The sequence below is a fragment of the Aythya ferina genome (assembly GCF_964211825.1).
Source record: "Aythya ferina genome assembly, chromosome: 1".
Classification (NCBI taxonomy): Eukaryota; Metazoa; Chordata; class Aves; order Anseriformes; family Anatidae; genus Aythya; species Aythya ferina.
Genome location: NC_140296.1, coordinates 33,649,699 through 33,676,657, shown reverse-complemented (window position 1 = coordinate 33,676,657; position 26,959 = coordinate 33,649,699). Strand labels below are relative to the sequence as shown.

At 37.0% G+C, this 26,959-nt stretch overlaps 1 long non-coding RNA gene across 1 annotated transcript; it reads right to left on the bottom strand.

Annotated features, from left to right (window-relative positions):
* Nucleotides 1-836: 836 nt before the first annotated feature.
* On the bottom strand, nt 837-6,759 carry LOC311430391. Its single transcript, XR_014688760.1, has 2 exons — nt 6,622-6,759; nt 837-2,196 (listed from the first exon to the last, which is right to left on the bottom strand). It is a non-coding gene; the product is annotated as an uncharacterized lncRNA (long non-coding RNA).
* Between the last annotated feature and the right edge of the window lie 20,200 nt (nt 6,760-26,959).

Genomic DNA, 26,959 nt, shown 5'->3' with positions numbered 1-26,959 from the left:
AAATAAACACTTTCTTCTTGCTGGGAATTAAATTTCTGCAGAAGTATGCTAGGTTTAGCTCCTTGCATTTCAGTCTTAAATTTCTCTTGAATAATCATTAAGAGAAAGTAAAATCCAATAAAGTGATTCCTTCTAGAACTCCAGAAATACTTACAAATGTTGAAGCAAGTACTCTTTGCTAGAATAACGATAAATACAGCTAAATATAGCTTAGAAATAATGGGATTTATTGCAGTGTTCTGGAACCAGAGCTCAGGACTGCAGAGTAAACAGTTCCAAAAACATTATGCTACATCATAGAATCAGAAGACTTCATAGCTTAATATCCACTTGAGAGACCTTTTTAGATAGGGGTGTCAGAAAGGAACAACAGATCTCAGAGTCATTAAAAACACTAACTCAACAGTGTATTGCTGAGCAAACTCACTTTTCCTGGACTTTACAAACAAGCTACGATTTCTGAAATATACTGAATACCTTGTTTTGATTATTGTACAGTTATCTACAGATATTGCATCATAACGGAACAATCTAAGAAATATAGGCATCAGAACAGACCTCTGGTGGCTCTGAAGGGCTCTTTACTCACATAGAGAGGGCTCTTTACTCACATAGAGTGTTGGATCACTCTATGACAGATTGTCTCTGTTTTCCTCTTTAGAAAACAATTCTCTTAGAAAAGTTCTTTCTTCCAAGAAACCAACAATCTTATTTTCAATTCGACTATGAAATTTATATGAACAGGTTTTGGCCAATGTTTTCTTTTCAGTGTCTCCTGTTTTGAAGAACCAAGGACATGGTCCATGAGAAACAACCAATAAAAGGGACTCTGGAGATTCAGAGAACTTGTATTATCCTTTCATTGATGATTAATATGTATTCAATGTCGCAGACAAAATTAGTGCAAGTTTGGCACAGACAATGTAGGAACACCTTGTGTGTGTGCTTACATATTTATATTTGTAAAGGAATTTAATATGTATAGGTAATGCATACATTTTCATCTGCAACACAGAAGGGATAAAATGTAACCACTTTTAAGTCATGGAGGCCTTATTCCAATGATTGAATGTGGGGAAAAACAGCACAGAGTTTTCATTTGTAAGCACAGGTAGAAATTGATACCACATAGAAGAATTATACTACAATCAATAATTTATAACCATCACAAAAACAAATAAACTAACAACACCAACAAAAAACACAACAGCATTTCAGCAGGATGATAATACATTCAGATATATGTTGTGATAGATGTTTTCAATATTCCACAAAAATGAGTAATAGCTTTAGTGTTTTTTTTGTTTGTTTTCCTCCCCACATGCAAACCAAAGGGAAGAAAATACTATATCAGAAGTCTCTCAGAGCCACAGTGGAATATTTGTTTGGAGCTGGCCTAGGAGGAGAAACTGTATTCTGTAGAGGCTGGTTTGGAATGACAGCATTGCCACTTTATTACAGCAGATAGAGAATTGGTAGCTGATCAAACTGCCTTCTGACAACCTTCAGTGGTTATTTTTGAGGGTAAGTGGCTCATTTCACACTAGCTACATAGAACTGGGAAATGAGGTTTTGTGGAGAAGTATTCTGTGTGACAGTATTTGAAGTGACTAGGAAATGAGATGCGGGGAGATTGCTGTGCAATAGGATTGGTTACTGTAAGTACTTCAAATGTTTGCCATTATACAGTACATTGACAAGCTATTTACCCAGTTTGATGTCTGTTAATTCACCATGCTTAACAAGGAAATTTGTCCTAACGTAGAATAATAAAATCATTAAAGAAAAAAAATCTAAGCTGACCAAGTAATACATTTCCAACCAGAACCATGGAGTCTGTGGGCTCTTGTAAATTTAATGTCCTTTAGGTTTAGTCCTTAATGTTTAGCTTCTACTACAGCTTTATTTTTAACTTAACAAATATAGAAAATAGTTTCAGTTAACAGCTAAATAAGAGACACAGTCCTTTATAAGCACAGAAATTCATAGTAAGCATGGAAACATCATTTTTGCTTAGCAGCAGGGGACAGGGAATGACATATTAAGATACATTTACAACACAATTGTTCTCCTATGCCTCATGGGTTTTAAGATGTTGTTTGGAACATGGCAAGTTTTAACATGAAGCAAAAATCCTTGTGAAAGTCTTCTATTCATCAAATAGCTTGTTAGAGACTTCACAGAAGCTGAGTTACCCTAAAACAAAGCAAAGAAAAACAGTCACTCTATTAACAAGTCAAATTTTCTAAGGTAAGTTTGTAAATTACACATTTCCAAGTCATACAGCTGTATTTATCACAGAACCAAACACACCCATATACTCACAGTCAGCTAGAAAGGCATGTGGCAGACAATGAATCAGCAAGGCACAATGACTGTACCCAGTTGCTTACTTATAAACTTAAGTAAAGCTTAGATATGATCTTATATCTGTATTAGTTTTCTCAGAGCTGTAAGGCAGGAACAAATTTATTCACTATTATTAACTTTATTAGGAATATAGCCCTCATGGAGATAATAAAATGTAATGTTTTAGACTACTAGGGTGTTTATAAACAATCTCATCTTTGAAATTCTGATAATGGCAAAACTCCCATTGGCATCAAGGAGAAATTTGCCTGCCAAAAGACTGCAAGATCAACCAGACAGTATTTATAACAAATTTACAGTACATTTAAGGGCTTTTATGCCTTCAAAAATCATTTTGTGGTTTCTTACATAATAGGTCTCTTGACTTCTCATGAACTCATTTACAGATTCTTCTTCTTGGATATTAGTTTACACACTTGAGAGAAAGGTACAAATTACAATATTTTAAAGTAATGAATTTTGCACCATCTTAAGCTTCAGGGATTTAGGATAAAAATTAACCCTCAGCATTTTACTTGGTTTTGGTCCAACTCTCCACATAACCAAACAGACATAATTCATTAATAAGGTACTTTCTGTTGGAGAAGGAGCCCATTTTTCCCTGATTATGAAACGGTAATCAGAAATACTAAGCTCTTCTATTTGCATGAAGAATACATATGCGCCTTGTGCGGTACCTCAGTCTACTTTAGTTAATGCTATTAATCTAAACATATATTTTCTATATCTTCATGAAAAGTGGAATATTCACAATGTCCTTGAAAGTCTCCTTGCTGCCCAATATTACCCAGGAGGAAGGAGAGAAAGAGAATGAAGGAGAGAAAAATATAAAATACAAAGAGAAAGAAGGAGAGGGAAGGAAAAGGAGAGAGGGAGAAAAATGGGGGAAGAGAGGGAGAAACCCTTCCAGAGGGTGGTTCAGAGAAAAAGCATTATTGAAGTATTCTTATTGGAAATTCCCATGTCAGTTGCCTATGCTTAAGTACTATTAATAACCCTGAAAATGAAGAAATAAAATAATTGAGACATTTTTGCTATACTCTGCACACTGATGATTTCACTCTGACTAAATGATATAGATTTAGACATTCTGACAGATGTTTTCTGATACAGTAACATAAGGCGGCTTTTAGTCACTTGTTAATTTTGTTCTTTTGGCCTCTAAACAACATCCTAGCAAAGTCAAATCTGAAGACGTCAAAGATACAAGCTTACAATTATTATCAGTGTTTCATTAAAGTGTTACAATTCCACTTTTCATATAAAGAAGTCTAGAACTGGATAATTGCAGCATGATTGCAGTAGTGATTTTCTCCTTCTGCCAATGACTTTGTACTGCAATTCTATTGCTCGTAAACTTTGAATGCCTGACATGTAGTTTTATTCTGATTTATTATACTTTAAATAATATTTGATTGGTATGAGCCACATGATGATATCACTTGCTCTGTGCTTTACCAATGCATCTGAGTGTTTGCTGCGCTGCCAGAGATTCATCATACATACATACATTCTGAAAAAGGTTATGGACGTTAAACAGTGACTTATTTCATAAAAGTGGATGTTTAAATAGATTAAGATTTGATCACAAGTCTTTTTTTTTTTTTTTCTTAACAGAAAAATAAAGCTCTATTTTCTATGTCTAAATATACACATGTAGACTAAAGATGTTCTATTAAATTGTCTGCTTTTGAAAATTATATACTGATCCATCAATAAAAGGGTACAAAGTTGCTTTAAAATTCCCCTGCCTAGTGTAATCTCAGTATACTTTTTATTAGATTGCTTGGAAGAAGTTTACCTTACTATTCCTTTCTGGTGGTGGATACAAAGATGAAGTTGAACAGAATTGTCAAAAGACATGCAGTAATATTTATAAAATAGAATCATTTACGTTTGAAAAGACCTTCAAGATCAAGATCAAGTCCAACCTACCGTGTCCCGTAAGTAAACCATGTATCTTAATGCCATGTCCATACATTTGTTAGTCCCTTCACCCAAGAGCTTTGTTGCTGTTCTCTGCACTCAAGCAACTCAATATACTGCATTATCTGCTTGTAGTGAGAGGCCCAAAACTGACTTAAGGTGTGGTTTCACCAGCACTGAATACAAAGAGGCAATCTGTCCTCTAGTCCTCTTGGACACACTATTTCAGACACAAGCTAGGGTAGTATTGGCGTTCTTGACCATCCGGACACACCACCGGCTCTTGTTCAGCATGCTGTCAACCAACACCCTCAGGTCCTTTAGTAAAGGACAACTTTACTGGGCAACTTTCCAGCCACTCTTCCCCAAAGCTATACCACTGCATGGGGCTGTTATGACCCAAGTGCAGCACCTGGCATTTAGCCTTGTTGAATGTTATGTGATTGGATGAAATCCATCAATCTAGTCTATCCAGATCAGTTCGCAGAGCCTTTCTACCCTCAAGGAGATCAACACTCCCACCCAACTTGGTGTCATCTGTCATTTTGGCTTGGAAGGGTGTAGATTTCTTCTTCCACTTAGAATTTCTGATTAGTTCAAGCCAACAATTGGAAAATAGTGGCACAGCACAAATACCTGTAAAATTACCAGTCTTACTGTTCTTTCAGTGGCAGTACTTTGTAAATACAGAACACTTTTTACTGTAAATACAAAATACTTCGTGAATACAGATGGTACCTTGAACACCTCCAGCTTTACCTGAGAGACAAGAGTCATCTGGTCTTTGTCTGAGGTCAATTCCTTTTGTTCAGATGTAATTTTCTACCAAAATAGTGTGATTGGTACTCATTTGAAGGAGTAAAGTTTGGATAACTGGTGAAGCTTGCCAAACAATTTTGTGTGAGAACCATCTTTATTACATAGAGCAGGACTGCTTTTTAAAAAGATAATGTAGATGAAAAAGAAAACCAATGACAACAACAATTCCTATGCTAGGTCTTTCAGTGCTTGATAATCTACATCCAAATGGTCACCAGGTACAAACAGAAAGGTTTTAGGTTTTCAACCTGTATATACAAATGCACATCCACATCCACATGCATATCTACACAGATTTTTGCTTTAACTTAAGAATCATGTGACTTCCCAGACCACTGAACTAGTTCTTTAACAATCTCTGAGTCTAACTTAAATTTGAAGGGAAATAATTATGCTGTAAAGTTTATATTTTTTACTTTAAGTGTAAAAAACAAATAAACAAAAATCTACAGAAGACTTTTAATGTCCTAAACAGTTTTCTGTCTTTTCAGAAATTTCTGTCTTTTTACATATTTATACAGTTACAGCAGCAGAAGAATTTATTTATGACATTAAAAAAAGTACCTCATTTAAATGCTATTCTACAGGCAACAGAGAAAGAAAGTCATATGTTAACACAACTTAAACTTTAGAAAATGGATAATGTCTTCACACAAGGTACTCCAGCTTATGGGTAACAGAATATATAATACGCAGAAACTTTAAAAGTACTACTGAGAGAAGAAAGGAATTAATAAAAAAAAAAGTACAGCGGTATGTCTGTTCATTCTCAGTGAACTGGAATTTTAAATATCTAGTATTTGTTCTTCTTTAATTATCATTCTTCACAGATACAAGACTTAGGCTGAACTGAAGTATGTGCTACAGAACCAGCGCTTCTACTAGCAACTTGCATTATATTGCCTGTCAGTCATTTTATTAAGCACCTACCACCTTTTTTATCACAGCAGACAGCACATGAATAAGAGTATTTTAGGAATTTTTAAAAGATTATTTTATTCATTTTTATAGTACAGATCTCCACAGGAGATTTAAAAAATTAAAAATGTACAAACCACACTCTCACTAGGTAGAATAAGACTCATGTTCCTGCTAGAAATGTTGGTTAGAGTCATAAGCAGAAAACTCATTAGTAGCTATTCAAATTCCAGCTAATAATGAAACACTATTCATAAAGAAGTAAACCCTGAAACCAGCTAAGTTTCTTGAATAGCTATCAGGGGAGCAAATCTTAAAGGCAGCGATGATCCACAAGGCTTCCATTTTGCTCAGCATCATAAGATGATCAGTGCTATATCTTAACAGCTGTATTGAGCCCATTTCATAAGTGACAGGTTCCAAACTGCACAGTTTCAGAAATTATTGCCAATGTGAGTAGTGTAGAGGTGAAAAAAAAACATTTCAAAAGCAAGAGGAAAGCTGGAGAATGTGAATTTATGGAGGTCTACATCCAAAAAAATAAAAAAAAAAGAGAGAGAGAGAAAAGTTCACTTAGATTCTGCTCACCTAGTTCTTCTCTGAGAAAACAAGATGATGAAATTATCCGGTCTTTAAGGATTGGTTACACACAATGAAATATAGACATCTTCAGCACTGATATCATCACTTCTTCCTGTAAGCAGCTTGACCTACCGAGATTCACTAATTATGGGCACTGTAGTTTAACCCTAGCAGGAGGCTAAGTACCACACAGCTGTTCACTCACTCCCCCCAGGTGGTATGGGGGAGAGAATCAGAAAGGTAAAGGTGGGAAAACGAATGGGTTGAGATAAGGAGAATTTACCAAGTAAAGCAAAGGCTTTATACACAAGCAATCCAAAACAAGGAATTCATTTGCTACTTCACATTGGCAGGGAGATGTTCGTCTACTTCTAGGAAAGTAGGCTCATCATTTGTAATGTGGTTTGTTTTTTTGTTGCTTTTTTTTTTTTTTGGGGGGGGGGGGGAAGACAAATATCGCTCCAAACATCCCCCTCCTTCTTTGTTCTTTACCCCAGCTTTTATTGCTAAGCATAACATATGGTATGGAACATCCATTTGCTCAGTCTGGGTCACTTGCCCTGGCTGTGTTCCTTCCAGATTCTTGTGCACCCACAGCCTGTCAGGCCAGCATGAAAAGCAGAAGAGTCCTGGTGTCTGCAATGACTAAAAACATTGATACACATCTGTTGATACAACTGTTATTATCAACGCTATTTTCATAAAAATCCACAACACAGCATTGTGTCAACCTCTATGAAGGCAATTAATTCTGTCCCAGCCAAAATCATGACAATAGGAGAGAAATACTTGCTATCATCTTAATATAAAATTGTAGAACAAGTCAAATGAATTGTGTTCTAAGAGTGCCTGGTTTTGTCTCTGAATACAAAAGAAGACTTGGATGACAAGTTCAGCTGTAGTTTCCTGAACTAAGATAATTGCATTCAAAGTATGAATGCATATCAATGTGAGCTATGTTGAAAGGTTGTGCTAAAGAAATTTATCAGAATATACTGGAAAGCTGATGAAATCTATAGTAAAAACAAATAAAAAATAGAAAGCAAAACAAACATTCAAAAAACAAACCCACAAACAAAACAATGTTTTGTTGTTGTTGTTTATTTGTTTGTTTGTTTTATCAGAGTCTAATTGTCAGGGAAAGAGGAGGATGTGTGAAAGACTTTCCATAAAGACACAAACTTTCAGATAATGTCCTGAAACTTCTCCACTTCATAACTAAATGTGAAAGATTCAAGACACAAATGTTTTGAATGGTATGATTTATGACACCTGTGCATCTTAAATAAATGCACATACTATGTGTCTCCAACTTTTAGCTTGTAGCGATGACCTTCATGAAAAAGTTATGCTATAGAATTTCATTTCTGAAAAAAAAAAAAAAAAAAAAAAAAAGATTCCATAATATTCCTCCAAGCTTGCTGTCTGATTGAATATGTAATGTAACTCAAAATGTGAGAATGTCACAGGGCATCAGAGGAAAGGAACTAGAAATACACACAAGGACATATACCATTACAGCTTTGAGAATAATAGATTTCTATTTTTATTTTTTATATTTATACTGTGTTCCATCCTCCTTTCCCTTTTCTAATTAGCTTCCCTCCATAACTTCTCTTATAGCTCTTTAGCCTCTGGCTGGGATGACATGTGGAAAAATTCCTCTGAGGCCAATGTTAATGTGGTTCTCTGAATTGCCCCGTAGTAATGATAAAGTATTGTTGATGAAATCTCTTGAAATCTCTCAAGCACAACACCTCCAGGATAATGGCCAGTGGGAAAGTAGTACAAGGAAGTAGGAATGACCTGAAGTTCATTTCCCTTTTTGTGTCAAAAAAGACTGATCCTATGTCTCTTCTGCTGTTCTTCATTTCAAGGTCAACTCAACTTATTAAGTTCTAACTCTATTACATGATTATTCAATACATACTGAGATCTCTGGTACTTTCTAACCTTTATTACCTGTGTTTAACCATCAAAAAGAAAATGAATCCTATGCTATTATATGTCTAAGTACAGAATCTCTGACAGTAAACAGTGACCGATGACTGGTTGACTGTTGAATTTGTTGGATGTTTTAAAAATCAATACCTTCCCAGCCTCTCAAAACAACAAAGCTTATGAGAGATAAGAACTGTTCCTAACCCTTAAGAGTCCACAATTCAGAATTCTCATCATTGTGCAGTATACAGTGACAGTGATTAAAAATAAATATTTAATATGTAACTTTTATTTTCTAGGAAACTGTTTTATTTTATCTTGTCCTGTTATGAAAAAAAAAAAAACATCTTGTAGATTCCATTGTAATATGCAAAACATAACTACACTTTTGTTAGAATTCCTTTGATTCATCAGTAATGGTATGTAGATTAATAAAGGAATGTGCAACATATAGAAGAGACTTTTCTCATTTCTCAAATGTCAATTATTTTAAATATTTGGTTAAAACTAAAAATAGCCATGATATTTCCTTTCTAATTTGAAGTTCTCTAAAGAATGGACATGAGATCTGAAATGCAGATGAAATGTATTTTCAGGTGGAAAAAAAGAATCATCTCAGAAATTTCAAGTCATGGTGCATACTGTATTCTTTCAGTATATAGGACTAGTGAATAAGAGCATACGAAAAAAATCAAGCAGCCATTATCATTACTGTCATGATCATCAGTCATCATCTCCATCATACAGGTTTGTGCACATGTTGCAATGAAAAAAAAAGAAAAAAGGAAATAAATAAAAAAAAAGGAAATCAATAAATAAAAGAAAATATAAATTAAATTAAATTAAATTAAATTAAATTAAATTAAATTAATAAAATAAAATAAAATAAAATAAAATAAAATAAAATAAAATAAAATAAAATAAAATAAAATAATAAAATAGCAGCAGAAGAAAAGGCTCCTGTTAATTCTAGATTAGTGAATAATTTTAAATGATCAGCAGAAGAGCTCTGAATGAGCTCTTCAAGGAGATTACAATACATCATCAGCTTTGTCATTAGTCTAATCAATATAATTCCTTTATATGTGGTTCTTATTTATAGAGACAACCATAGGAAAGGTTATCAGCATCCCCTGTGTGAGCATTCTTCTGTCCCAATGGATGTACAATATGTCACCAACTGTCAGTCAGATCATCACTGACACACACAAGGCACAGTGACTGTGTGATTGACCTATGTAACATATTATATTCTTCCTGAAGAACGACCATGGGATTGTCAGAGATTTTATTGAGGATGGAGATTTGGTGAAAATTCCCTGCTAAGTCAGTTAGACTGAATTATTTTTATGATGTATTCCTAAGGAGGCCCTTGGTAAAGATACTGATTTTACTACTTTTGTTTTCTATTAGTCTGCTTCTCAGGAGGCTCAAAAATACTTTTTTTTTTTTTTTTTTAATAATTTATCCATAATTGTTACAAGAGTAAAGATGAGAGGTCTGAACCACTGGAACTTTGTTGAAAACATTCCAGGCTGAGCATTAGCATTGCTATTTTCCAACATACAATACTAATAGAACACTATTTTCCTGTAATTACAGTTCTCTAAACTTCCTGACAAACCCTAGTAAGCAGTAGGGGAAAAAAAGTTGTTGAAGCTGGCTTAAAATTTTATTAGAGACCTTGTGATTTTGAGAGGAAACTATAGGTGGAAAAATTCACATCAATATCATAGGAAAATACTATTTAGAAGAAGATGTTCACATGCTGTTGTTTTGCTTTTTTGGCTTAGTGTTATCACAAATCACATTGTTTCTGTGTGTGCTGAGAGGGAAAATAATTGTGCAGTTAGGCTATTTCAGGGTTCCATGAGCAGAGCTACGTGAATGTTAGAAGATATCCACATACAGAGCTCCAAGAAAAAAAACATTTACCAGTCTTGGTGCAACCTTTATGTCCCAAAATTCCCTAGGTAAATTCAAAACAATATCAACAATACCTTATTAATGCTAAGCATTTAAAGTGTTTTTTTTTTTTAAAAAAAAAAAAAAAAAAAGAGAGAGTGAGAGAAAGAAATTAGATTATTTAAGAAAGCATCTAACATCTAAATAAACATTAAAAATCTTATCTATCAAGGCCACTGCCCTATAATCCATTATCTCTGGCGTCCACATGCACTTAAGAATTAGACACCAATATTTGTTGATGACTTTATGGGCATGTCATCAGTTAAAGCTGGTCAATAATTTCTTCAGACTTGGCTAGAATACTTAAATAGGAGTTCATCATAAAATGTCCCAGTATTAATACGAAAAGTCAAGTGCAGTGGTTTATGTTATGCATTTTCTCAAGCTTCATCTGTCAGAACAGAACTTTCAGGCTTTGACTTTATTATTATCATCATCATCATCATCATCATCATCATGTTTTCGTTTTGGTCTTTGTTTTTTGTTTTGTTTTGTTTACAACCTATATATGATGAGACATATTCTGTGTAACATTACTCTAAAAACATCCAACTCTGATATCTAAATAGAATGTTTGGAGTTTGCTATTGATTTTTTTTCTTTAATTATTAGTATAAGATATGTAAAATACCAAACTGCCTCAAGTTTATGCTCTGATAGCTTCCACAAGTGTCTTTGACTTCTTACTGAGTTTCTTTCAGAAAAGAACTGAGCACAGAGCTTTTTTTTTTTTAATATATATATATATATATATATTTCTTTTTTTGCGAGAGGAAATTAGCTGTTAATTATACAGAGCAAAGCCTTTCCTATCAATAAAGCACACCTTAAATATTTAAAAAAAAAAAAAAAAAAAAAAAAAGACATAAAAATTAGCAGCTGTTGGATGGCAGGGAGCCACATCTCGAAAATCAGTCTAGACTATGTCTAAAGACCAGCAGAGGAAATAAGGTCTGTATAAAAATGGTGCCAATTCATATTTTCTAAATTGCATTAGGAAACAATTTTCATACCCGTGGACAAGGTTTTGCTATAGATTATCATATCTTTTCATCTTATATGGCAAAGAGTTCTTCTCCTTTTTTTAAATCAGTTTAAAACACACTTCTGTGAAATTCCAAAGTAATTAAGTAATTAACAATAACATCGCGCCAACACTGTGATAGACTACTATCAAGATATCTAGTTTTATCTAGTTTTATCTAGTTTTCATTAGCAATGAAAAAGAACCTGGAGAACTATTTTCTATATAGAATTAGATTACCCTTCCTTGTTATACCTGTTTTCAGAGAAGTGAAACAGACCTGTGTCTACATCCAGCACAATTTCTGAAAGTTCACATGCACATCTTAGTGACTGTGATATCCAATATATTTAGTTAATGTTGGATTTCATTACTCGGAACAGGGAATTACCTTTTCCTAGGCTAGGACAATGTGTAAATCATTTTGAATTGGCAGTGTGTATGGGTAATAAACTCCAATTGCATTCACAAAATTCACAAAGACCTGTATTTTCCACTTGACTTACACTTTTTTCCCGTATTGTGTCTCTTCTGTAGCATATGAATTGCAAACTCAGAGTTGAAGATAGTCATACAAACCTACTATCTTGGAAGAATCACAGAGTAAAGAGAAGTGACCAAAATTTAGTAATCAAATGTTTGAAAGAAGTCTCCTACACAGCTACAGAAACATCACTTTTTCTAGACCTAATGGTTCTGGTAGGCATTTTTTAGTGGGCCTTCAGCTTTTTGAAGCTGAATACAGTTGTTAGCCAAAATAAAAAATAGGATTAAGATCCGTTTAAAGTCCATTTAAAAGCAGCAAAACACTCATAGGCAACTATGAAATCTGCTCTAAAGATGACCCCAGTTGTTTTTTTGATGCTCCTAAGTTATGTGTTTTCCAAATAAGGTTTGCAGTTCATAGTTACACATACTTTTTCTATTTAATGAACACAAAAAATTGGCATGTACAATGGGTTCATAGGTTCAATGACCTCCTGTAAAAGTATTTGTAAATACTACAGAGTGCTGCTATTGTTCATTTCATTTCTTCAATGGTTGATAGAGTTTAAATAAATGTAGTATTGCCAGACTGACCTCCAGAGAATTTGTAGATTCTTGTACATTAAAGGAAAAAAAAAAAAAAAAAAAAAAAAAAAAAAAGGACATAACATATTGTTCACACCAATATCCTCTGAACATTTCATGGGATGACTGTCTGAAATAAGCATGTCTAGAACATTCATTCCATTGCTAGGTTTATTTTCCTGTTCATAAAACAAACAAACAAACAACAACAACAACAAAAAACTATTTTAAAAGTTTGAGCAGGGTCATATACAGGCCAGTTTTATAAATAGAAGCAGACAGCTGATGAATATGAAAACACAAAATGCAAAATTAGATGATATAAAAACTAATCCAAACCCTTTCTTCATGCATAATATAATGAGAACTTGTACATGTCAACAAAGTTCCATTTCTTAGTCTATCACTAAGATTCTCACTGGAAAACTAAAATGAGCCTGTCGGTATAAGTATCAGTCACAGAATCACAGAACGGCAGAGGTTGGAAGGGACCTCTGAAAATCATCCAGTCCAACCCCCTTGTGAGAAGAATCACCTAGAGCACATTACGCAGGATGGCATCCAGGCAGGTTTTGAATATCTCCAGAGAAGGAAATCCACAACCTCTCCGGGGAACCTCTTCCAGTGCTCATTTACCCTCACAGTAAAGAAGTGCCTCCTCATATTCAGCCAGAACCACCAGTGCTTCAGTTTGTGCCTATTGTCTCTCATCCTCTTGCTGAGCACAACTGAAAGAGTGAGGTCTCCCTTAGTCTTCTCTTTTCAAGGCTAAACAGGCCCATTTTTTTCAGCCTGTTCTCATATGTCAGGTGCTCCAGTTCCCTAATCATCTTTGTAGCCCACTCCTGGACTCGCTCCAGTAGTTCTATGTCCCTCTTGTACTGGGGAGCCCAGAACTAGATACAATACTCAAGGTGTGGCCCAGAGAAGGGCAACAAAGCTGGTGAGGGGTCTGGAGAACAAATCTTACCAGGAGCAGCTGAGGGAGCTGGGATTGTTCAGCCTGGAGAAAAGGAGGCTCGGGGGCAACCTTATCGCACTCTACAGGTACCTTAAAAGAGACTGCAGCTAGGTGGGGGTTGGTCTGTTCTCCCACGTGTCTGGTGACAGGATGAGGGGGAATGGGCTAAAGCTGTGCCACGGGAGGTTTAGGAATATTAGGAAGAAATTCTTTACCGAAAGGGTTGTTAGGCATTGGAATGGGCTGCCCAGGGAAGTGGTTGAGTCACCATCCCTGGAGGTCTTTGAAAGGCATTTAGATTTAGAGCTTAGTGATACAATTTAGTGGAGGACTTGTTAGTGTTAGGTCAGAGGTTGGACTCAGTGAGCTTGAGGTCTCTTTCAACCTCGATGATTCTGTGATTCTGTGAGTAGAGGGGTAGGATCACCTCCCTTGACCTGCTGGCAACAGTCTTCTGAATGCAAAAACATTCAGAAAAATAAAAACAAGTAAGCAAGCAAACAAGCAATAACAACAACAACAAAACTAACTCTTTTAGAGATGACGATAATGTTCTCAAATTATTTTAACAATGTTGAAAGGTTATGTCAGCTGAGATACATAATAGTTCATGTCCCAAGTTAGCCCATGAACTATTATGTATCTCAGAAACCAAAGTGAAAGAATTTCTAACATACTAACTATATATACATATATATATATAATTGTTGTTGGTTGGTTAGTTGTTCTTTGTTTATTCCTTTCTTTTTGTTTTTCCAGTGGGTAATGTACATTAAAACACGAAAAACTGTTTAATTTTTACCAGCTGTATTGGGTTTATTTGTCAAGGTTTTGGTGGGGGGGAGGGGGGGACTGAAGGGGTGGCCTCAGTGTGAAGAGTCCAGAAGTTGCCCAATGTTAGGTAAGAACCAGCTCCAACCTGCCGTGACAGGGACCTGCTGGTGGCCAGAGCTGAGCCAGTGAACAATGCTGGTTTGGCCTCTCAGAAAACTGATTTAAGAAAGGGAAAAAGTACTGTACAACAGCAGCTGTGAGAGAGAGGAGTGAGAACCAGCCCTGCCGTCCCCAAGGTCAGTGCAGAAGGAGGGCTGGAGGTGCTCCAGGCATGCAGCAGAAGTTCTGCTGAGGCCTGTGGAGAGGGCCCTGTCCCCCTGCAGCCCATGGTCCCACATGGAGCAGATTTCCATGCTGCAGCCCGTCGAGGAGCCCCTGGTGGAGCAGGTGGATGTGGCCTGGAGGAGGCTGCGGCCCATGGAGAGCCCCCGCAGGAGCAGGCCCCAGGCTAGAGCTGCAGCCTCTGGAGTGGAGCCCATGCAGGAGCTGCATGGGCTCCACTGGCTCTGGGGGGAGCTGCTGCCCGTGGGGGACCTGTGATGGAGCAGTTTGCTCCTGGGGGACGGATGGACCCCGTGGTACGGAGCCCTGTGGGAGCAGTTCTTGAAGAGCAGCTGCCTGTGGTCAGCCCCTGCAGGATCAGTTCGGGAACAACAACATCCCGTGGGAGGGACCCCACATGGAGCAGGGGCAGAGAGTGACCGTGAAGGGGTGGCAGAGATGAAGCATCAGGGACTGACCGCAGCCCCCATTGCCTGTTCCCCTGTGCTGCTCAGGGGAAGAAGGTAGGAGTGGGTGGATGGGGGGAAGGTGTTCTTAGTTGGCTTTTACTTTCCTCATTGTTCTAGTCTGATACTGGTAGGCAATGAATTATATTAATCTCCCTATGCTGAATCTGTTTTGCCTGTGATGATAATTGTTGAGTGATCTCCCTGTCCTCATCTCAAGCGTTGAGCCCTTTCCATCATATTTTTTCCCTATTTTTATTTGAGGAGGGGGAGCAAGAGAACAATTGTGATGGAGTTCAGCTGCGCAGCCAGGTAAAACTGCTTCACCATCTAAGGAAGTTAGTCCTTCATGGAATTTTTTTTTTTTTTTTAATCTATTCCCTCTCTCTCCCCTCTCTCCCGTCACCCCCCCCTTCCACCCCAGTTTTTCCCTTACTTTCAGCTTTGTGATACTGCCTACAGCTGATCTCTGTTGCACTATTGTAATTGTAGTTACTGTCAAATTAGTTTCAAGTTTTTGCCAAAGGTTTCTTTCAGAATTGCAGATTTCCACTTTTGTTTCTCATAGTTAATATGTATATATTACATAAAATCTAGCCATTCTCTTCAAAAATTACACTTTAAAAATTATGCTTAAGCATGTCTTAAAGGACTATATTCATCCATTCTAATTTTAGCCTTTTACTACATCAGAAAATAACATTTACCCTGTAGTCAAAGAGAAGAGAACGGCTTCTCTGAACCGTGTGGTAGAAAATTGGTAATCCTAACCTGGACTCCTCAGATGAATGCCTAAAATTGAATGGGATTATGCCAGCAGTTTTGACTGGTGGTAGTCAATCCTAAGAATTGAAAAGAACATTCCAACTGAGCCCAGGCTACAGTAATTATTTTTTTACGATTAAGCAGTGTTTCAGGATTAGGATGGCATACAACGTATACTAAATTTGAGTTCACAAAATAATAGTGCTGTGTGTAGTTGTAGAGCTTAGGGATATGGTTTAGTGGGGACTGTTAGCGTTAGGTCAGAGGTTGGACTTGATGATCTTGAGGTCTCTTCCAACCAAGAAATTCTGTGATTCTGTGATTATGATGTACCACAGTGGTTTTCTATTGGTTTGACTGGTGCCAAAATCTGTTAACAAAATTGAATTTAAAAATTCTTGTAATATTATACTATTTGGATTTGGGGTTTTGGTTTAGTTTCAGTTTTGGTTTTAGTTAAAACAACTGAGGATATTTTTTACTTATATTTCATTTTCTATATCACTCAGGAGCACAATCAGAATTTGTTGATGGCAATAATTTATCAACAAAGTAATACTTTCTTATTTCTTTCTAGAATTTTAACTGGAAAAAAAAAATCCTTTCACTTCTTATGGATGATTTAGTACTATGACAAATACCTTGGTTAATAAATAGGTAGTTTGACATACAGGGGAAATATTCAAAATGATGGTATATATACAGTTATTCATAAATTAACTAGATAACTTTTGTTAAGTCAGTATAACCAAAGTGGCTGCAATATTCGTTCTGATGAATTATGAATCACAGGAGAACTATAGCAGAAAACTAGACATAAGTCACCCTATTTTCAAATCTCTGAAAAAATCTACAACAAATAATCCAACAACCTATTTGCAAGTATGTAGCAGATAAGAATGAAATACACCTCACACAGAATGTAGTTTTGTGAAATACAAGTGGAGTCAAACCAACTTAAACAATCCAATCTCTATGAAATGATGAATACAAAAGTATTTTTGTGTCATATAGTTTAATTTTTGTAACATTTCTCTTGCTCTTTTATATATTTTCTTAAGCAAATGGGGCACTTATAGTTACATGACACTGGATATCCATGTACCCAAAGAAGGAAATAAACTGTCCTCTGTACTCACAAAGTATCAGACAAGAAATAACAAGCTTCAAAAGCAGCACAGGAAATTCAGAGTAGACACCGGAGAAGCACGTAAAGGTAAGGTAGTGAATTACATAAATTGCTGGGGGAGTCTCTGTCATAGAAGTCTTTAAGAAAAGTGGCAAAATGCCTGTGCAGAATTATAGAGACCTGATTCTGCCTTAAGGCAGGGAAAAGGACTAGATCACCTCTCAATACCTTCTTGGCCTGTATTTTCTGAGATTTTATTATGTAGATATCTAAATGTGAATACATTATTCAAAATGTTGTAATACCATAGTTAATATTTTATAATAATACTACAATATTTAATACTATCCAACGCATGTTGATACTTTCATGACACTTGTAGTTTATTTTTTTTTACTTACAGTACTGATTATGATTCGTATTTGAATGAATATCAATGAGTAAAAGTGCCATCTATTACCTAAGATTTAATTTGCGATTCAATATCCCTCCCCCCCAAAAAAAAATCAAGGTCACTATATCTTATTATAATATCAAAACTTTACATTTTATTTCCTGATAGGATCATTCAGCTTGATTGATACAAATTTGTTTTTGTTGTTGTTGTTGTTTTTAATGAAAAAAGAACTGGTAGACTAGCTCCAATGATTCAGGATGCATATGTTCTATCTTCTTTTATTGTCAGTGAGATAATTTCTATTCATCTGTACAGTTTCTGTATGGCAGAATAGTGAACTTGGGATTCAGGAGGGAATATAAGAATTAAGTTCAGCTTTTTCAGCTGATAGGCAGGTCCCATGGGAGGATAACCTGAATAGGAAAAGGAGTGATAGGATCAAATTTTCATCAAGGAAAATCTCTTCAAAACACAAAAAGGGACATCCCAATATGAAGAAAATCGAAGTGTGCCAGGGGGCCAGCTGAGACCATGGAGAAATCCTAGGGGAGCTAAATCATAAAAAGAACACAGAGAGTAGAGCTTGGGACATTCCAATCAGGGTGAATATAAAAACAGTACCTAGGTCTCCAGACCCAGAATTACAGAATCACAGAATGGCTAAGGTTGGAAGGGACCTCTGGAGGTCATCTGGTCCAACCCCCTTGCTCAAGCAGCAGGGTTAACTAGGATCATGTCCAGATGGCTTTGAAGATGCTCCAAGGGCAAGAACTCTTGGCACACAACCTCTGGGCACAGTGTGTCAGTAAAGAAGTTTCTTCCTGATATTTAGATGAAACCTCTTGTTCATATCCATTACCTCTTGTCCTGTTACTGGGCACTACTGAGAAAAGCCCTTCTTTATACCCTCCTTTCAGGTATTTATATACATTGATGAATTCCCCCCAAGCCACTTCTTCTCAGACTGAAGTTTCTTCACTCTCAGACTTTCCTCAAAGGAGGAGTGCTCCAGTCCCCTCATCATCTTTGTGGCCCTACATTGGACTCCTTCCAGTAAGTATGTACATATAAGTATGTACACTTGTTAGTGTTACGTCAGAGGTTGGACTAGGTGATCTTGGAGGTCTCTTCCAACCTAAAGGATTCTGTGATTCTGTGTGACATATTTCGCTTAAATGATGGAAGCCAAAGTTCATCTGCAGTTGAATATCAATGAATTGGGTCTAGCTGGGATGGAGTTAACTTTTCCCACAGTAGCCCATATAAAGTTGTGCTCTGCACTTGTAGAGTGTTGAAAGCCCACCAGCACTTTTCCTGTTGCTGAGCAGAGCTGGCACAGCATCAAGGCTGTCTCTACAACCACCCCCTCAAAGGCTGGTAGGTGGGGGTGTGGGCAAGAGGTGAGGAAGGACTTCACCAGGACAGCTGACCTAAACTAACCAGTGATATTCCATACCAAAAATGTCATGCTAAGCAATAACAGCAGAGGAAGGGGAAAGAGAAAGGGAAGGGGGGGAAGCACTCATTTTGAAAGAATCTGTCTTCTTGAGCAACCACTATGCATATTGAGACCCAAAACATGGCTGAAACATAACTTGCTAATGGAAGTATCACAGAATGGTAGAGAATAAGTACAGAATAATTGTTTTCTCCTTTTGCTTCCAAATGACATTTGCTTTTTTTTTTTAATTATTATTATTTTATTCTTATTTTATTTTTATTACTTTTCCTATAATTAAACTGCTCCTGTTTTCAATTGTTTTCATGGACCATTTTCCATCATATTCCTCCCTCTGTTCTTTTGAAGAGGAGTGAGAGAGCAGAGTGGTGCAGATTAGCTATCAGTGTGAAACCACCACAGTGATAGATATGAAGGGGAACAAGAAGTAATTCTACAGTTAAGTAGAGAAACAAAAGGAAGGCAAATTAAAATGTTGGTCTGCTGCTGAGTGAAGTAGACATTAACTATGTAGGATGTGAAAAAGCCTGAGGTACTCAGCAACTTCTCTAGCAGACAAGATTTGCTGTCAGACTACCCAAGTCTTTATCCCTAGGATCAGCCAATGGTAAAGAAGCATTACCAAATGTACCACAACACCAATTATATGAAGGATGTTTTAGTGACCACTAAAGCAAGCTCTACATATCCAGGTTCTTGGGATCAGACTGGACGCATCAAACAGGATGACGCCATTCTTAGCCTGCTCTCAATCATTTTAAAATACCACAGAGACTAGAAGAGATCCCTGATGACTGGCCAGTCTGTTCTATCTCAGTGTCTTAGATAAACAATGCCTGATGGTAGATGTTTCCAGGATCATGAAGGACAAAAAAATAATTTGGAACTGTCAGTATCTTAAGTACAACCATTGTTCATCTGTAACCATGCTAATGAACTTCTATGATGAAATGATTGACCCATCAGACAAGAGAGGTGTGGTAGATGTCATTTATCTTTATTTTAGCAATGATTTTGAGACCATATCTCACAACGTCCATGTAGCTAAATCAGAGAGTTATAGATAGGCAGTCTATAAGGTGTACAGAAATCTTATTATATTGCCAGACAACCAAGTAAAAAGAGGAAGAAGCATCAATTCAAAATCCCACTGGTGCTCAAATAGTATTGGTATTCTGCAGAGATTGGTGCTATAGCTGATGCAGAATGTGGATGATGGGACAGACTGTGCCTTGTTCTGGTTTTGGCTAGGATAGAGTTATTTTTCCTCCTAGTAGCTGGCAGGGTGCTGTGTTTGGGATTTAGGATGAGAATAGTTGATAACACACTGATGTCTTAATTGTTGCAGAGTAGTGCTTATGCTAAGCCAAGCACTTTTCAGTTTCTCACACTGTCCTGCCAGTGAAAAGGCTGGGGTTGCAACAGGAGCTGGGAGGGCACAGAACCAGGACAGCTGACACAAACTGTCCAGAGGGATATTCTGTACCAAATTGTGTCATGCTGAGCAATTAATATGGGGGGGGGGCTGGCGAGGGTGGGGGGACCACTCTTTGGAGATAGGCTGGGCATCAGTCAGTGAGTGGTTAGCAATTGCACTGTGCATCACTTGTTTTGTACACATTATTAGTAGTAGTACTATTATCATTAGTGATATTATTTTCCTTTCTTTTCAGTCCTAATAAACTGCCTTAATCTAAAACTACAAGCTTCCATTTTTTTTTTAATTCTCTTCACCAGCCCATGGGGCAGGAGGTGGAGGGTGAGGGTGGTGGTGGTGAGCAAACATCTGTGTGATGCATAGCTCCCAGCCAGATTCACTAACCTGGGAGAAGTAGAATATATACTGGAGTGTACAGCTGTGGCATTTTGTCAATTTGGAGAAACCCAGTCAAATTCAGTACGAGAGAGACTTAGAGTTGTTCAGACTACAGAAGAGAAGGCTCTGGGAAGACCTTATAGTGGTCTTCCAGTACATGAAGGGGGCCTAAAGAAAATTGGAAAGGGATTCTTTCTCAGGAACAATAGTAATAGGACAAGGGTTAATGGTTTTAAAATAAAAGAGGGTACGTTCAGATTAGATATTATGGAGAAATTCTTCACTCACCAGGAGGTGAAGCACTGCAATTGGTTTACCAGAGAAGCTGTGGATGCCCCATCCCTGGAAATGTTAAAGGCCAGGTTGGGTGGGGCTTTGAGCAACCTGATCTAGTGGAAGGTGTCCCTGCCCATGGCAGGGGATATGGAGCTAGTTGATATATAAGGTCCTTTCCAACCCAAACCATTTTACAATTCTATGATGCTGTGAAAATCAGATGTAAAGCCTTACACCTGGAACACACTCAACATAATCATTAAGACAAGCTAGGAACCTGCTGTGCAAAGAAGGAATCCCAATGAGCAACAAATGGAACATGAGACAGCAAAGCCCACATACTGACTACTGAGAAGACAGGCAGATTCTCCTCTATTGTCAGTGAAAGACTGAAATACAACAGACAGACACATGCTGCTGTGAAGAAAACTATTTATATATACATACGTGTGTGTACATGTGAACATGTGGTGAAGGTGGTCAAGGACTGGAACAATGGAGTCTGTGAAACATGCATCCCTGGAAATACTCTCAATTTGGCTAGTCAAGGCAAATCTAACAAAGCAACCTGACTTCAAATTTAGCCCTGCAAAAGTTAGGGGTTTGGGTGACATGACTTACAGGGGTCCTTTCCATCCTTAAAAAAAATATATGGCTGTATGTTTTGAGGGCTCCAGATTTCCATTAAGTTCAATGGACAGTTGTAGAATTGTTTCTTTTGATTTTAGCGGAACCAGGACCACTGAGAAAGAGCAAAGCTGACAATGCCTGTGGACTTAAGAATTCCTACAATGTGTTCAGAAAAATTCTTCATATATAATTTAAATGTGGATGTTTAAACATGTATATCATGTTCCATAAATGGCTGGCGTAGGACTACAGAATTAACAAAGGGAGTCCTGCTTTATATCACTAATAATTTGTAAGTAACTTATGAAATTATTCTGTAGTAGTGTAAGCACTATGTTTTTCATTGCTCCATCTGGGATTTTTTTTAACTTACAAGAAATCTACCTGCAGTACCTTATTTGTTGATTGAATCTCAGCTTCCCCTTTAAGAATCTTCTGTTATTTTTTCTAGCTTCCTGAGCTGACATCATTTAAAAACAAAACAAACAAACAAACAAACAAAACTCTTGTTCAGATTTATTTCCTTCAGATGCTATATTCTGTTACCATATTAGTCACTGCTTGGCCACATTGTGATTATTTCTTTACCTTTCATTCCTTTCAAACACTTAATCATTTTTGTTGCACTTTTGTGAACTCCCTCTGATTTATTAATATATGTGTGACATAGAGGTTCCCAGAACTGAACTTACTCTTGCAGGTGTGATCATACAATGGTCATATTGAAAGAAACTATTGTCTGTCTGCTGTGTGACAAAAATGAGACAGATTATTTGGTCTCTGACAATAATTCTCTTTTCATTTAAAATAGGAAGGAGTATGAGCATTTCTGTATTTTTTGCAAGCCTGGTTGCTAAAAAACACAGACATGTATGAACAAGCACAAACATGCTTGTTCATACACAGACACACGGTTCAGAGAGATGGAACTAATTTCATTCTAATATCTCCAGTTCAAAACCATCACTATGCCAAAATATATGTGTGTGTATATATATATACACACATATGCCCTTTTCACGGTAGGAAATTAGGAAAGTAGGAAATAATAATAATAATAATAATAATAATAATAATAATAATAGTATCAGAACAGATTAATATTATTCACTGGTTAAGAATAGGATTGTGATTCGTTTACCCTGGATGATGGTATACCTGGTCATACAGTGGTCTTGTGTAATGTTTTTTTTTTAAACAAACAAACAAACAAACACAACTTTCAATATGACAGTAAACAGTAATACCTTTTGGTTAAATAAATCACAAAGTGTAACTGAGCTTGAACTGAAGGATAACATCTTGGGATACATGGAGTAGAAATGCTCTCAAAAGCTGTTTGCATTTAAAACTAAGTTTTCCTGCCTGGAAAACTATATTCAAACTAGTCATGTCATATAAGCCACTGTTTCTCTTTTAGCACAATTTTACTTTTCTGGTCTTGCTCAGCCCACTTTTAATTCTTTGAAGCGCAGTTTGGGAAATGTCTCTCAGGCTTCCTGAAAAAAATCAACTTCACAGCATAAGCTTCTGACTCCACTTCACACCTGACTCTCAGTGAGATGAAGCATAGACTAAAGGATCTAGCTCCCCATTAATTACATTATTATACAAACTACAACTCAGACAGGTCCACAGGAGAAGGTTATGAACTACAAGCAAGAAGTGAGTTCAGGGGTTAAAAGTGACAATTATTTTACTACATGAACAAAACTAAAAAAGGCATCGGTCTTCTCCTTAAAAATATATCATGCTGAAATAATGATGTTTTTATAGTCTTTCTTAGAAGAAAAACAAAATTCCTAAAAATATTATCTGACATGCACCTACTTGTGATATGATCACCTGATTGCTTTTTTTTTTTTAAAAAAAAGAAACATCTAAAAAGCACTGCAGCATTTCATGACACATAGTTATTTATGGCTGCAGCAAAATCTTGAGATAATCTGTTAAGAGATATTTACCCTTATCTTGGTATCTACCCATTTAAAAAACACATTTGGAATTTCCAGGACATTCAACTGGAACATTATCTACCTAAATCAGAACTGGACTACACACCATGGCATAAATTTATAACTTTTGAAAACACAAGGAATATAAAAAGCTTGTTTTGAATGTATATTTTGCATGTGTTTTTTCTGCTCGTAGTTCATCAGCTGATATTTTAAGGGGTATACAGTGAAATTAATTTCTGCAAATATGGCTAGGATATCTTGAAGGCTGAGCAGGGAATTAATCTGGAGAAGACAGAGATCAATATTTCTGCTGCACTGGCCAAGAGTTTCTTACACTGGAAGATGATTTTCAAATTTATCTCTTGTCTTAGCTTTCCTAAAAGAGATTTAGAACCAAATGAAAAGATTCAGATATGAGTTTCTTCAGATATGATCTTATAAGAAACTGATGAGTGACCATTTGACAAATTATGCTTTCATTATAATTTGTTAATGCTGTTTATATATATATGTTTATATAAATGTATTTTATTATTATTGTTTACTATTATTATTATAATAATAAGTCTTTGCCTTTCTTATTTTTTCCCCAAGCTATGTCAGTTCTGTAGGAAACAAACAAAAACAAACAAAAAACAATAAACAACTACACGTTTAGAAGTTCTGAATCCAAACATTTTGCTGACTGCTTTACACTGTTTTCTATTCAGAAGGAGAAGAAAATACAGTCAAATCATAGAACCACAGAATGATGGAGGTAGGAAAGGATCTTTGGATGTCATCTGGTCCATCTTTCCTGCTCAGACAGGGACACCTACAGCAGGTTGCCTAGAACCATGTTGCCTCATTGGCTTTTGAAGAACTGTAGGGAGGGAGAATCCACAGCCTGTGCCAGTGCTCTGTCACTTGTGCAGTAAAGAAATGCTTCCTGATGTTTAGATGGAATCTCCTGTGTTCCAGTTTGTGTCTATTGCCTCTTGTGCTGTCACTGAGAAGAGCCTGTCTCCATCTTTGGAATCCCCTTCCCCATACACTGATGAAATCCCCCCTGAACCTTCTCTTCTCCAGGTTGAACAGTCCCAGCTCTCCCAGCCTTTCCTCATAGAAGTGCTCCAGTCCCTTCAGCGTCTTTGTGGCCCTTTACTGGACTCTCCTCAGCATGTCCTTGTCTCTCTTGTACTGAGGAACTCAGAATGGAACACAGCACTCCAGGTATGGCCTCACCAGTGCTGAATAGAGGGGATCTTCCACTTTAGCTTGTAGGCAACTAGATCAATTTTCTCATGTTTTCTTTATTATATCATGCCATTCTTAGAATATTTTATTGGTAATGTTTCCCATAATATAATAATTTATATATATATATATACTGTTATTTTTTCCCATAGCATAAACTAATTCAAAGACTGAGTGTGGACTTCTATGGAACGTGACCATAATTAGCACAATAATGTCCTCAGATGTACTTGTGACACTAGAAACTAAACAGCATTTTACTCATTATAATTCTGCTGCTGGTGAGATTACAAGCATTGCATCGTCCTTGTTTCTTTATCCTCAGTGTCATGATTGTGTCTTTTTTTTTTTTTTTTAAGAGTAAAGCTCATGCTTTATTTGCCCTATTTTGCTACTGAAAACACATAAGCTTTAGTGGGTATTACTTATACTTTGTGATGAGGGATAGGTTTCTCTTTGAACTTTATCTGTCTTTAAATGTAGAACGGACAAATAATATATGGGACAAATAGAATTAATTATACCACAAGCTATGAATATTAATGCATGAAACTTAATCTTACTTTTTTAGAATAAGTAAGATTCTTATTCAAGACTAGTAATCAGTATCTTTTTTTTTTTCTTTTTTTTTTTTTTTTCCTAATGATGGGTCTCCCTAATCTCTTTTCAACAGCTCTGCTGCTAATCAGCATGAAGAAGTGAAGCAAACCATTACAATATTATTTGGAGAACAACTGTGCCTCCAAAAAAATGAGAGACTTGCACAAACAGAACATGCACATAATAAAGACACTCTTGTAAGAGTCCCAACAATACTCAGCTTTTGTTGTATAGTCAAGATTAGATCTGAAGGTGCAAAGTAATAAAAATAAAGCTTTTTTCATGTCTGTAGAGTTTTCTTTGATATGGCAAACTAAAGGTTGAAGTGAGTGAAGTTCAAACTAGAAGTAAGAGAGAAAAACAAGGACAGCATACTACATACTTTCTCTCGAGGAACTGGGCTTGTTCAACCCAGAGAAGACAAGGCTAAGGGGGATCTGATCAATGTGTATCAGTATCTAAAGTAAAAGTGTCAAGAGGATGGGGCCAGACTTTTCAGTAATGCCCAGTGATAGAACAAGAGGAAATGGGCACAAACTGCAACACAGGAAGTTCCCTCTGACCATGACCTCTTTACTGTGAGGGTAACTGAACACTGGAAGAGGTTGCCCAGAGAGGTTGTGGAGTCTCGATCCCTGGAAATATTCAAAAAATGTCTGGACACAATCCTGGGTAATGTTCTTCAGGTGACCATGCTTGAACAGAATCACAGAATCACAGACTGTCTGAGGTTGAAAGGGACCTCTGAAAATCATTTAGTCCAAACCCCCTGACAAGCAGGTTCACCTAGAGTACATTGTGCAAGATGGTATCCAGGCTGGTTTTGAATATCTCCAGAGAAGGAGATTCCACAACCTCTCTGGGCAACCTCTTCCAGTGCTCTGTTACCCTCATAATAAAGAAGTGCCCTCCTCATATTCAGGTAGAACCTCCTGAGTTTCAGTTTATGCCCATTGCCTCTCGCCCTGTCACCGGTCACAATTGAAAAGAGACTGGCTCCATCCTCCCACCACTCTTCTCTCAGATATTTATATACATTAATGAAATCTCCCTTCAGTCTTCTCTTTTTGAGACTAACCTAGGCCCAGCTCTCTCAGCCTGTCCTCACATGACAGGTGCTCCATTCCCCTAATCATCTTTATAGCCTTCTGAACTTGCTCCAGTAGTTCAATGCCCCTCTTGTACAGGGCAGCCCAGAACTGGACACAATACTTGAGGTGTGGCCTCACCAGGGCTGAGTAGAGGGGGAGGATCACTTCCCTTGACCTGTTGGCAACACTCTTCCAAATGCACTCCAGGATATTGTTGGCCTTTTTGGCCACAAGGGCACATTGCTGACTCATGGTCAGCCTGCTGTCCCCCAGGACTCCCAGGTCCCTCTCAGCAGAGCTGCACGCCAGCACCCCACAGCCTGTACTGGTGCTTGGAGTTATTCCTCCCTAGGTGCAGGACCCTGCACTTGCCCTTGTTGAACTTCATGATGTTCCTCCCAGCCCATCTCTCCAGCCTGTTGAGGTCCCCCTGAATGGCAGCACAGCCCTCTGGGGTATC